This window comes from Scatophagus argus, chromosome 11 (genome assembly GCF_020382885.2).
Source record: "Scatophagus argus isolate fScaArg1 chromosome 11, fScaArg1.pri, whole genome shotgun sequence".
Taxonomy (NCBI): Eukaryota; Metazoa; Chordata; class Actinopteri; family Scatophagidae; genus Scatophagus; species Scatophagus argus.
In genome coordinates, this window is record NC_058503.1 from 13,532,756 (window position 1) to 13,546,368 (window position 13,613).

At 40.4% G+C, this 13,613-nt stretch overlaps 1 long non-coding RNA gene across 1 annotated transcript in view; it reads right to left on the minus strand.

Annotated features, from left to right (window-relative positions):
* Positions 1-13,613, minus strand: part of LOC124067438 — a 107,073-nt gene that overhangs the window by 19,804 nt on the left and 73,656 nt on the right. Inside the window, exons 2-4 of the long non-coding RNA XR_006844758.1 lie at positions 6,853-6,977; positions 982-1,146; positions 166-234 (exon numbers count right to left, since the gene is read on the minus strand). This is a non-coding gene — a long non-coding RNA (uncharacterized LOC124067438). The remainder of the gene's footprint in view (positions 1-165; positions 235-981; positions 1,147-6,852; positions 6,978-13,613) is intronic.

Sequence of the window (13,613 nt, forward strand, 5' to 3'; positions counted from 1 at the left end):
CTATGAAAGAAAACAGCATCAATCACCAGGGGCTATTCATCTGTGGCTGGTGACAAGCCGGATTATTAATTTATCAGCGAACGCCCCCCTCTCTCCGTAATAGAGTGGCTCGAGTGTGTCCATGGGAGACTTCCCAGGATTGTAATTAATAGGAAACAGACATACCTAATTTCCCTCTTGCCTCTTTGTGTCACAGAGCAGCTCAGTGGCAGTGACTAAGGGAGCCTTTTGAAACTGTGGAAGGGAAAATGTTTGTTAATGTGATGCTTGATGTTGACGAGCTACAGTATATAATGGGACGCATATCAAAAGATACCATGAGGATAGCAAATGATCTGTTTTGACAACAAGATGAATGACAGACTACCCTTTCTAATTTGACATGTGATGCTGCCACTGCTAAGAGAGAGGAAGAGGAGAAATGGAATGACAAGGTTCAAAAGCCAAAATTCACCTTTTTTTTGCAAGGAAGAAAAAAAAAAGACAAAGAAAAAAGCACAGATGACAAAACTGTTTCTATTATCCTTTCATTCTAAGCCCTCCCTACGTGAGGCCCTCCTCTCACATTATTAAAGTGAGACATCTCCTCCAAGAGCACACTTCCATCTTTTAAAACATCAGTGGGTGGTCATGTGTTGAGATCCTCAAATCTTGGTTATTCATGAAATGTTTCAGAATACCATCTTTTACCCTTAACTGCTTTATTCTTCCAAAGCCGGCCCTATGCATGACATTTAAAAGGTAAGTAAGGCCATTTGGAGTACGCTAATTCCGTCTCATGTTCCTCCCTACAAGATCTGAAGCAGCCCTCTACACCATAAAACGCTTATAAAATATTAAAAGCCCCTGCATTAGATGTGCAATGACTATGTGCAAACTAGCACTGAGTAAGAAGTGCTGGGAGGGCCCCTGTTGTGAGAGCTAGAGAGAGTGGGAATAGAGTGAGGCAGGAAGGAAGGAAGCGGCTTTTGTTGGATTTACCTGTGATCACATCCCCGCAGTGTGCTCCGCAGACCCTCTCCTTCCCCGTCTGAGGGTCTGCCCTCTTCAGTAGGTGCACCACTTCAGTGTAATTGGCTATGGCAGCCCCATACCTGGCAGCAGTGAGGGCGATGGCGAGGTTCATTCGAGCATCGTTGTGTTGTCCTGCAGCGGGGGGACAGGACCAGAGCAGGGGGATGTGAGTCACCCCGAGCCTGTGACTGGTGGTATGGAAGTGTGTCGGAACCGATATGTCACATCTGTCCCTGTCACTTTGCATCAGCGCGATGGCTGCTCTGGCCGCACAAGGAGCACACTTAAAGCCACAGTGGCCCTATGGCCCGAGTGTGGGCCCCCAACTGCCCCTCCCTTCCTTTCCCCTGCAATGGGAAGGGGGGACTGCTCCTCGGGAAAAGGCAGGGAATACGGGGATAAGGAGCAGCCTTAAAATATACCGTGCAGAGGTAGGAGCTGATGAACCTGTTGTTTGACGTGTTTTTGCCCTTGTGTGTTACATGTGATGAGGATACTCAGTTACTATTAATACATTATATTATTATTTATTATTATGCATTAATTTTTCTGATTTGATTTCCACCCCCATGGTCATAGACCACTCATTTTTACACATTTTAGTTGAATGGGAATAAAACCAATCACATTTTAAAAAAAAATAAAAAAAATAAAAACATACCAAATGATCACTGAAAACAATCCACTCCACTCCGAATAATCACATTTTTCAATATGTCAGTATGACAGTAAACAGCTCTTGACAGCAGCTGATCTGCTTTTCCAGCTGAAGATCCCTCGGCAGAATCTTTTTAATGAACAGAGAAATCTAATATCAAGATTTATGGATTAATCCCTCTTCAGCTCTAAAATACCAGAGATCTATATTCAGAGTCACAAGGTCACAAGTTTTGTAATTTAAATGAAAGGGTCTAAAAGGTGACAAATGAACAAAGCCCAGTTTCATTAGGAAGTGATTCTTATGTACATCTTTGAAGATTTATTGCTGGACAATCCCTTGGTTCAAAAGTAAAGAGAGAATAGAGATGATTAATCACTTTTAATGTTGGTGTCTCGGGTGACTTTCTTTCTATTTGTTATTGCCAAGGAAGTTCAAGTCCTCATTGTTGGCCAGGGAAAATGTTGCTACTTTGCAGGAATGAGCAGGGCCCTTTGTGCCCTGATTTATTTTACGTTTGAGCGACTTGAGGCTAGCTAGCTGGTGGGCTCTGCTTAATGCTACGGCATGCTGGAAGCCATTCCCCCACTACGGGAAATAAATAAATAAATTGAAAGCAAAAAGTAAAAAAAAAAAACAACAACAAGAAAACAAGAGATTTAAAGGCCACATTTTAGAATGAATTACATACAAGAGTATGCACCCTGCCATGATGTATTAGGAAGACCATGGAATCCACTTCCTCATCTCTGTAGGGTGAATGTGACCATTATAGTATGTGGTTAGCAAACTTTACCACCGGTGGCGTATGTGCACATGCATACACGCATACAGGCACGCACACACACACACACACACACACAGAGCCCGGGCTTGAGAGGGGCTCGGCACCAGTAGGCAGTGTCTGATCCTGGGTGATTGCTGAGCCTCCTAATGACCTTTGACCTCGTGATTCACAGCTCTCTGCTGTGAGCCTGTCACAGATTGGCACCGGGCAAAGAACAGGAGCATTAATACTACATTAAATGTCAGGAATTCAAGGATTAGTCAGATCGCGACACCAGGATTTATGAATGAACGGCAAAACGTGGCTGTAACAACCTGACACAGTGATGAAGATAATAATAATGATGATGATAATTATCATCAGCAATTAAAAGCCAAAATCACCGAATGACAGGACAAAGCTAAATGAGCATCAAGGCCCCCTGGAGGAACAGGAGCTCCCCACCCCCCCACCCCCCCCCGCCCTGCTCGCCGTCCTCCTCCCCTCCCTCCCATCCCATCACCCCTGCGTCCGCTCGGCTCACACCGCCACTCGTTCCAGCCTCCTGGAGGTAGAAAACTCAGTGGAGTGAGAGAAACTCTGCGGCTGGACAAAATGCTGCCAAATGACAGGGACAATAATGACAATGAATTTCATGTCTCCCAGTCATGGAACCAGAGATGCTTGGCTGGGCTGACTTGTCCAATTAAATTGTTACAGGTAGGGTGGGAGATTAAGTTATTATCCCAGATGCTTTGGTCAATTACTCCTCTAACACAAAGAAGAAGGGCACAGCTGAACAGTGTATAAACACACACAGGAGGCAATATTTTCTCAAAAGTATAAAAGTTTAAATATGGTTCAGAATTGTAGCCCAGTATTTAAAACATGTCTTATAGTACAGAATATTTAGCTGATTTTGAGTTTATCAAGTCCCCTTATGGGAATATTTGTGCGTGTGATTTATATGTATGGAGTCTGACAATCTGTTTGTCATATCTTATTGAATTTTACATTCGCCAAGAGTATGTATTTTAAGGCTAAAGGATGTCTACATGTTGAAACAATCTGACCGTGATGGCTTGAAAAATCCTGAGGAGATGAACCCAAGCAGTCAAAGCCCGATACTCAGTAAAGAAGGTCAGGACAGAAAATGTCACTGCCATAATGTACCCAGTTGCGTATGGAAGAGGGGTGGAAAAGACAGCTTGAGGAAATATTAAATACATGTAAGCGGTCTGGTGTTTGGAATTTTCTCATTCTTTTGTCCCCTCTACACTAATTATGACAGAACTTAAACATTTACTGCCATTATAAAACTCGACAAATAGATTTTTATATTTCCTTTCCAGATTTTGCTGCTTACTAGAAGTACAAAAAGGCAAAGATTTGCTATTAAAAAAATGAACAAATATAAATAGCTCATGTAAAACACCCCCTCTCCTACTTACTTCTGCTAAATGAATAAGGTTGACAGATCACTGCTCAGATAGTGGCCATATTCCCTCAGAAGTATGTTGCCTTTTTGCAGTACATGGGAATCCACGTATCCTCAAATGCTAAATGAAGTCTGACAGATAGCCTAGAGAAACAAAGTTGGGAGTTTGCAGCTACAAGGGAGACCTTGAGTGAACAGGACATGCTATGTACACCCTGGCTAACAATCAACATATGCTTTGTTTTTCTGATGCCAACACGAGGCACATATAGCCTGGAGAAAGATGGATCCTGGGACTGGTTGGAACGCGATGCCTACTGGCTATTTTCCGTTTTAAAAAAAATGCGCTTTCTAATTTGTTTACGCTTGCATAGACAGCAATTACATGGCTGTGTGAGACACGAGATATTTCACCGAGAAGGTATGATTTAGGATTTAAGATTACTGAGGAATTATAATTAAAAACCCTTAATGAATTTCATTATTATTTCCTATTGCCAAACAGACTTGCCTGTGCTGCTCACTCTCGCTCTTTTTTTTAATACCTAATTTATCTAAAATTTACTGGTGTTGTGTTATGGTTGCAACTGCACCAAAGAGGCCTTTGAATGCGCACTCAGCTCCATGTGTTAGACTTAGTGAGACAATGTGAGAAATCTTTTGTCACTGCAAACCAAATATGTGTTCTTCTAAAAAGTCAAATTACTGAACATGTAGGCTATTTCTCATTTGTTGTTCATGTAAGACAAGAGGACACAAGTTCTGCAATCACGTGAAACGGATAACACGACAGATTGAGATTTCTACAATTTGCTGTCAGATTGCTGCTGCCAGCATCTCCAGCTGTGATAAGTGCTGTAATTTTTAACATTGCACAAAGTGATTCATACACTTTCATGGTGAATAGTAATGTGTACAGCACGCTATATACTGCTCAAGCTTCAGAACATCATAATAAACAACGGCTTGTCTTTCATGACCGTGGAAAAGTACGAGAATCACTACCTTATAATATCAGGAGGAATACGACGGCCATCGGCAGGGTTGGGAATATGTGCTGTGGATCACGTCACCACAGAGTCACATCCTTTCTTGTTCCCTGTGATCCTGTCTGCAGCTTCCTTCTCTATGACAGTGTTTGCAGCACTTAAACTGACTTTATTTTATGATAGGCTTGAACTCTGGTTTGACTGATGATCGCTGGGTCAGACATGGCTTTGCGCGAGTGAAGGAGGGGTTGTGGTATGGTGACAGGCAGCATGATGAGTTAAGACGCTGCCACGGCCCAGCAATGAGAGAGAGAAATCAGGAATCTCCTATCCCCCCCTTTCAGTAATGAGCCACACCTGTACACTGCTTTAAATACCAGAGAGAAGCTTTAAATGTCAGGTGCAATTAAAGCTTATGATTCAAGGCTGCACAAATCAAATCAAGGCCCCAGAGTTCACCCAAGTCTGAGAGAGGAAAGGCGAGATGGTGCAGAGATGCCATGGACCACTCTTCCTTTGCCTTTCACTTCAGTGGGCTGCTCAGCCCAAAGGTGATTGTAAAGTTTACTACCATTCTCCTGAACTTCTCAATCTTCTCTACTCCATGCTTTCGTCAAGGGAAAGGTTTGCTCCATTTTTCTGGTATATGAGGCGAAAAATGATGACAATAGGGGGAACGAGATTTTACTTGAACACCCGAAGCCTTGTCGATGGCGATGCTGACGGATGTGAAGTATGACAGTCAACCAGCTGGACAAGGACTGGACATGAGCACATTTCACTGTCATGACTGAAGGAGCGGCGAGTCGAAATGGACCACTTGAAATGAAATATATTCCAATCAGCCTGAACTAAATCTTCGTATTCTTTTCATAGTTGAACAGTTGAAGAACTGAATGATTGTTTTCTTGATTTATCAATAAATTGTTCCAGGACATAAAATGGTTGTGACAAATGCCTGACAATCTTTTGCCAGATTCATGACATGGGCAAATACCTTGTTTGCCACAAAAACCTAAAAATAATCAATCTGCTATCACAGAAGACAAAGAAAATCACTACAAATTAAAATCTGGGAAGTTGGAACAGCTGATTTTTTTTGGGGGGGGGGGGGTTTATTTGTTTTTAAAAATACTCAACTAATTATTCCAGCTCTATTTTTTTTTCTAATTAAATTCAAAGTTTAATTTAGCCTTTAGATTCTGAACGTAATAAATTAAACATAATCTGTGCACATATTTGAATGACAGCGATGACCTATTGTAGTTTGCCTTGTTCCACTGGTATCTGAATATTTCATTCCACTAATAAAGATCCAAAATTTCCTGCACTTTTGTTTGTTGTTAGGTGATTTTGAGAGCTGAAATGTATTTTAGTTTTTGTGGGTAAATATTATTGCAAGTAGACATCTTGAGTTCCCTGTCCCATGAAGTGTTGCTTTAATTTGCCCTCTTGTTTCATCCAAGACATGTACTACAGTCTACATTTTACTGTCGAGCTGCTGACTAGGCACTTGTGTTGCCTGCAATCACACTAATTGGTCTCTTCGGCTGCTCACCTTCAGGACCCTCGTATGTTCATACAGATAGCAAAATAAGGCTCCTCAAGAAAACACAAGCTGAGAATAATGAGATTTCTCATATACTGTGAAATGCAACAGAAAATGGTGACATTTCAGTTTGAACCCAGGTGACACGTCTTAAACAATTCACAGACAAAGGAGGACACATAGGCTTCATTCCACCTATTACTGAGAGATAATTTTATGAATTAGTGCACAACACGATAGCAACAGAGGTCTGCCAAGTTGTAAGATTTCTTTAAAACAACTTCAGAAAATTCCAGGCAGGCAGTCATTCATGGCGAGCATGTCACTGCTTCCCGTGAATGAAAAATGAACATGGGTGGGTAAATAAAGCAATATGACCAGAGGGACCAGGAATTCTGCGGATAAGTGTCAGCTGCGGAGAAAAAATGAAGCATTTACCTGTTTGTAATCCAATTTCATGATGGCTTTCTGTAGATATCGGACTCCTCCGTGAATGAGCCTGGTGCTCCGGCTGCTGGTGCCTGATGAGAAATCGTCTCCCTGCACAAGGGCAGTTTTGAGATCTGACAATAGGAGCCAAGGAAACACATCAGCATTTGGATACTTATTGTCCCAAATCTTTAGAATGGATCACAATGCTATTCACATATGCACAACTTTCCACTGTAATATTCATGACGAGAACAATATTGTGAGGCCATACATATTCCATTGGTTAAAAACAACAATCATTTCCACCGGTATGACAGCATGAATCTCAGAAAGGAACTGCATGTTTTGAGAACAGTTAGAAAAGAAACAAACAAAAGCAAAATAAATCTCAAAAACATTGTTTTTCTTCAATTTTTTTTATAAACAAGGAAAATCATACGACTTTCAGAACAATTTTTAACACTGAAATCGCTCTTTACTTTTTCTATTAGAAGCTTCTTTGCTGTCCCAGATGATCTGTAAATCCTAGTTTTGAAAAGAAGAAAGGATGAATAACTGAGGATTAGAAGAAAGGGTTTGAACCCCACCACACCACCATTAGACAACACTAATAAATAAAGAGGCAAAACACATTTAAGAAGCCTCCGACCAGTAGCATAGATAATTGATTTGGTATGTAATGGTAACCACAAGAGGATGCTCTCCCTCACTGAAAGAAAACAAAAGAGCTATCGTTTATGTTTCTGGTGATTGGATTAAAGCCCATAGACTCGTTAAGGGGGGAAATCCTCCCAGTGTGAACATGCTGCTGCACTCCACTTCACAGCAGACGTGCGAAGCGCATTACAGATCAAACCCCAGAGAGAGAGAGAGAGAGAGAGAGAGAGAGAGAGAGAGAGAGAGAGAGAGAGAGAGAGAGAGAGAGAGATGGCTTGGAAGCAGCAAGGAGGTTATGCAACTTCAGGATGGAAAATGTCCATTTGTGATCACAAGCTGGGAGTGAAAAAGAGTCTGCTATGAAAAATCCTCTCAAACAGCTACTTCAAAAAAAACACAAAAAGAAAAAAGAATAGAAAAGATGGCACTTGTGCTGAGGGGAAGAGACCGTGATTTAGCAGTCCACTTGCTCATGACATCTGAATTGGTACATGAAATTTTATTTATTTTTTTTTTTGGTCAAAAACAAGTAAAGGATATGTGGGTATTATTCTATTTGGAAAATGATAATATGCTAGCTTGTTTCTCATTAGTTTATGACTTTGTCAAGATGTCCCTTGACTCAGCCCATTGATTCCTAATGAATCTTTAAAAACTGGTCACATGTATCTACCTAGCTATCCATCTATACGACCTATACAGTGATTAAGATAATTTGTGTATTTGTAGGGCACTATTTTCACCTGTGGGTTAATATACTTTTGTTTGTACACAAATGAGTATTAACAGTGCGAGTATAAACTACAACTAAACTAAACTACACTGTGTGGCTCATTGATGTGTTTCTAATTTGGACAACAATGGCAGACTGTGTGGAGGATTGAGATCAGGCTTTGGTGACACAGCTGGAGAACACAGAACATCACCAGACTTGTTCTATAAGGGGTTGGAGAAACATGCCTGCTTCTATATGCATTCTTCTATACCAGCTGACAAACAAGCTCTACAGAGTCTTTGTTAGCACAAGTATGAAGCTAAGGTCCCAGAAACAACTGCTGGATTCACACTAAGTGACCTTCTGATTGGTTGAACTCAGGCTTTTTCTTTTTTTTTTTTTTTAAAACCAGAGAACAAAAAGCAACTTACTCCCTGTGAGTGCTTCTAACCCGAGTAAGTGGATCCTCCTCTACTGTGGAACCCATTAAACTCCAGTGAGCCCTTCGTAAGGCCGCTATCTGAGCTCCTCTGGATGGAAACTCATCCACGAGGATTTTTTTTTTTAACCTGTTCAGAAGCCTCCACTTGCAACACACAGGGCTTTAGCATCCATGCAAAAGAAAACCAGTCATCCATTTCATTGTCATGTGACTCCAGGGGACAGTACACATTAATAAATGTGTTTCATTATTATGCATATGTCTTTATATTCCTCATGATGGATTTAGGTAAAAAGAAGCCATGCATTTTCTGTGACAGAGCTGTCAGACACCATCAAGCAATAAAAAACAATACATCACATGCTGATTTATATTCTACTCCCAATAAGATTTCAGAATATTGTCTTTCTAGATTAATCACAAAATCTGCATGTGGCATGCAGGCGGGCTACACTCAGACATGTTAACAAGCAAACTTGACTAATTGCCTGACGTGTACTTTGTAAAGAAGATGATGGCACAGGATTATCTAAAATACACAAAATAGAAGAAGACAAATGACAGCCATTCTCAAGTTCACCACAGTTGTTAGTCAAGTATATGTTACAGAAGCACCATACGATCTACCATCTGTTGGATGGAGCAGCAAACAGGATGCAAAGCAACTAAAATTAGTCAGTGAACATTTTTCTTTATTTAACCAGTTTATGGTTTGCAATACACAAAAATAAGTTTAATATATCCTTTTTTTTTTAATTCAACAAACATGATCTGAGGTCTCCTAACTATATTAATAAGACTTTGTTAACAACACATGACACTAAGCACTGGGCTGCAATCCCACCTGCCTTCTTTTGTATTCTGTCAGCTGAGTGAGGATACAAAATGCAAACAGTGACAGCAGCTCCCATTACTGCTTTATGGAATACCATGCCTCCTCCTGCAGTGCACAGACACAACTCGGCTGGTGATCAACAGGAAAAAAAAAACGAACAAAAAAGATTGCAGCGGAACAAGCGAAAGTATACTATAACTGAAACAAGCTGCATACAGCAGCAGCACAAAGTCTCAGTTAGGGTCCATTCGGAATTTATTTGTCTTATCTTTTATCTAGTTCTAGGCTTTAATCAAGGAAAAAACAGTAGAGAAAAGTATATTTACTCAAGAACTGTACTTAAGTCCAAATTTAAGGCACTTACTCAAAGATACAGAACCAAAGAAACCAAAGACCAGCCACGCCAGGATGGAAGCATTTGGCAGCCATCTTACCATCAAGTTTTAAACTTGAAGTAAATGGAAAGACGCTTACGTTGTCTTTATAATCACCATATGTTTCAGCTAATACTGAGTTTTATCCAAAGTAATGAGTGTGAGACAAATAGATGAGAGGTACTCTCATAACATGGATTGCAGACAACAATCTTATTTGATCAATTTATTATGTAAGAACTTGTCACTGGTGGTATTATGGCTAAAGATACTACATTAAGCAATATCTTTTAAGGGCTGTCCACTCCAAGAATGACAACTGTAACTATAAATACAAATCTATCATTTATCTATCTATCTAATTTTTTGATACTCTACTCTTATCAGTCAGTCTTGACTATTGACTATTAAATGCTTATACTTAATACAATACTACTATACAAGGTACCCATAAAAAATATAATTTTACCCAAGACATTCTGCCACACGGTCTTTGTTGGTGATGGGGTCTCTAAAGTTCATTTTGTCCTTAGAGAGACGATTTCATGATTGTCAGGTACTTTTACTTCAATAAAAGGATGTGAATACATCTTCCTCTACTGGAAGGATGAAAATGCCATGCCTATGAAATCTACGTTATTGTAAACAAAGGTTTTCATCTCAGTACTGCTCCTAACACTGCTCTAGAACCAGGTCTGCCTCCTTGCACCACAGTTTGAATGGTGCACTGCACAAAACTGAAACCACAGGGAGGAAAAAAAATCCTCCCATCCAGCTGCTTAGAGCAGAAAGCCTTACAGCTTAGGCAAAGCTTTACCCAATTCCCTCATCATCCATTCTAGGACACTTTGGAGGGGCCAAAATGGAGTTGCAGAAAATACCCGTAGCACAGGAAATCTGCCATAGTGCGCCCACCATTAGCATGTAACCTCCATGAGCAGGTTTGTATCTGCGCAAGCTGCTAAATCTACTCACACTTCAAACAACTCGGATCGGAGGTAAGCTGTAGCGTCATTCCTTGGGCAAGTAAAACAATTAAATAATTTGCTGTATTACTTTTTAAACAAAAGTCATTATTTCATTTTACCAGTTATCGTTTTAATAGCCAGTGGCAACGACATGGTCCCTAAGGCCTGCATTCATAACTATTACAAAGAGATTCCCTTCACACCATTTAGAGTCCTCCCAGCCTTTTATAATTCAGATATATTAATAATCAAAGAGATTGACAAAGAAACTAATGGTTTGTCTGATTTTCACTGGGGGTACAATCCAGCCAGCAATTGATTGTGGCACCAGGGACACCTGCAGCTTCAGAATACATTTTCACTTTCAGGAGGAAAGGAAAAAAACACAGCACCATGAGGAAATATTGCCCCACCACATGAATATGCAGGGACTTGATACCAGCAGTGTCATTACTAATGTTGCTGCCAATTACAGAGCATGTCATGACACTGTGATTCATGAATATTCATCGCTGACTGATATAGACAGCAGCAGTATGCAGAGGCCTCTATTCCCATTTTACTGTCTCATTGTGAATGGTGAGCAGGTACCTCCATCATGCCATGGAGGCACCTTCCAGCTGCAAGACAAGCTGTTCCATAAGGCATTGCTAGTTAACAGTGTGTTATATAAAGGTGTATAAAAGTGATGAAGTGCTCCCTGGCTCTAAAGAGCAGGCATTAAAGCATATTAAGTAGACATTTAAGCTTGTAAAGAGGGAATCTAGAAATGGAAAGAAGACACTGAGCAAAGGGATGCCTTCAGGGTCGGGCTGTTCAATTCTCAGAAAGTTTGATACCTGCTGGTGCTTAGAAATGAAATGAGGTTTGTGTGAGGGACCAGCAAATTTTGCAAACTACAAAGGCTTCAATTTAAGGAGAGTGGAACAAATCCAGCCTAGTTTTCATCCAGTTTCTTGTGTTAACTAATGTAAAAAAGAAAGTGGGTAAATCAATGATTCAGAAGGTGTAAAACTCTTTTCACTTCCTACAACTTTATACATCTGCCCCTCTACACTGCAGAGAGAAACACTGTTGGGGCAACACATAATGAGGTGGTGTATATGAAGAAATAACTAACAGCATGACAGACTAACTTACTGCTCTGACTTCAGAGAAGTAACACTAAAGTGTGTATAACTACTTCATTGCAAGTAAAAGTCTGCAATTGAAAATCATACTTAAGTAAAGGAAGAGAAGCATTATAAAGCAAATTGTACTTACGTATCAGAAGTACAAGTACCAATTATGCAGCCAAATGGTGCTTGTCAGGATTTTGGTGTTATATTATCAGTTCACTATTATTGATGCACAAATATCTAAGCAGTATTGATACTGCAGATGATCAGGATGGAACTAACTTTAACTTTCTCTAGGCCAACAGCTGAATAGTATAGCCGTTAAATCAAGTAACTGTGGATGTAGTGGAGTTAAACGTTCAATACTTCCTCTGAAAGGTTGAGTTGAAGTGTTCAGTGATAGAAAACTGAAACACTCAAATAAAACAAAATGTTAACTGAGAGCAGTACTTCGGTAAATATATTTTGTTACATTTCCACCTCTTTGCATAGACGCCTGAGTCGTTGAACACTCAGTTTAGACTGTGATGTTAGTACTGCGTATCCGAAAGCTGATTTTATCACTGAAAGTGGCCACATCCAGTTTTGGCCCCCTACATAGACTCATCACAACAATGACAGTGTATTGTGCCTCTTGGAACTGAAACATAATCATGTCACACGCTCAGAGGTTAGGTGAGCTAAATGCAGCTGTGCCACATCTGAAAAGCCTGTGGCTCACATGCAGCCTGGTATGTGGTCTGTGAGTGAGATACTCTGATGCAATCTTATAATTACCATCAATGGTCACTTCTCTTTGTACCAGGATGAAACAGAAATATAAAACAGACCATTTCATATGGGCCAAAACGCAAGTGAAGCTCATGGTGGCCCAGAAAATGATGAGGAGCACTTGCAAACTGGAGGCTAGAGATGTGAAGCGCTCGTGTAAGCTGAGCCCGCGCTGTGTCATAGTAACAAAACCCGGACTCTGGAAATTACTTTCACATCTACGAATGACAGCCATTTAATCATTCTCGAGTCAAATTAGAGAGTAGTGGGTTCACAGTCACTCTGCTCTTACCCTGATTCGCCCTTTCTGACAGCAGACAGCCGCTGGTCTGACTGTAACCATGATCCAGAAGCGTCATGCAACCTGTCTTATCTGGTAATAAAGTGCATTTCCTGCAGATTTGTGGACTGCATCTGCAGAGAAATTAATAAATGAGAGCTGTGACAGTCTGTATGGCAATGAAAAAAAATATGGATCTCTCTCACACACACACTGTGTGCCCCACACATTAAATTTTGTAATGTCAGTCAACATTTCTTCAAACAAAGTTAAAAACACAATCCCAGGAAATAACGTCTGTGTGATTAAAAACTCCTCACTTTCAAATGACTGTCGATTAATTGGGCACATAAATGGGAAGTTAATTACGCTTCAGTGAAATGGCCAATTAAACTGCTAATTGTGTTTTCATTTCAAATTCTAATTGGTAAACGGATAACAGAAACACAGTGTGACCATGAAGCCTCCTGTCAGGGATGTTGATCAAACAAAACAGTCTGAATCTGTCACGCAGAGGTGACTCAAAGTACTGTATGTAGCCTAAGTACACGTGTATGATCAGCAGATTATAGCAAAGTGGTGAGTGGTTTTGTGCGTGTGTTCACAA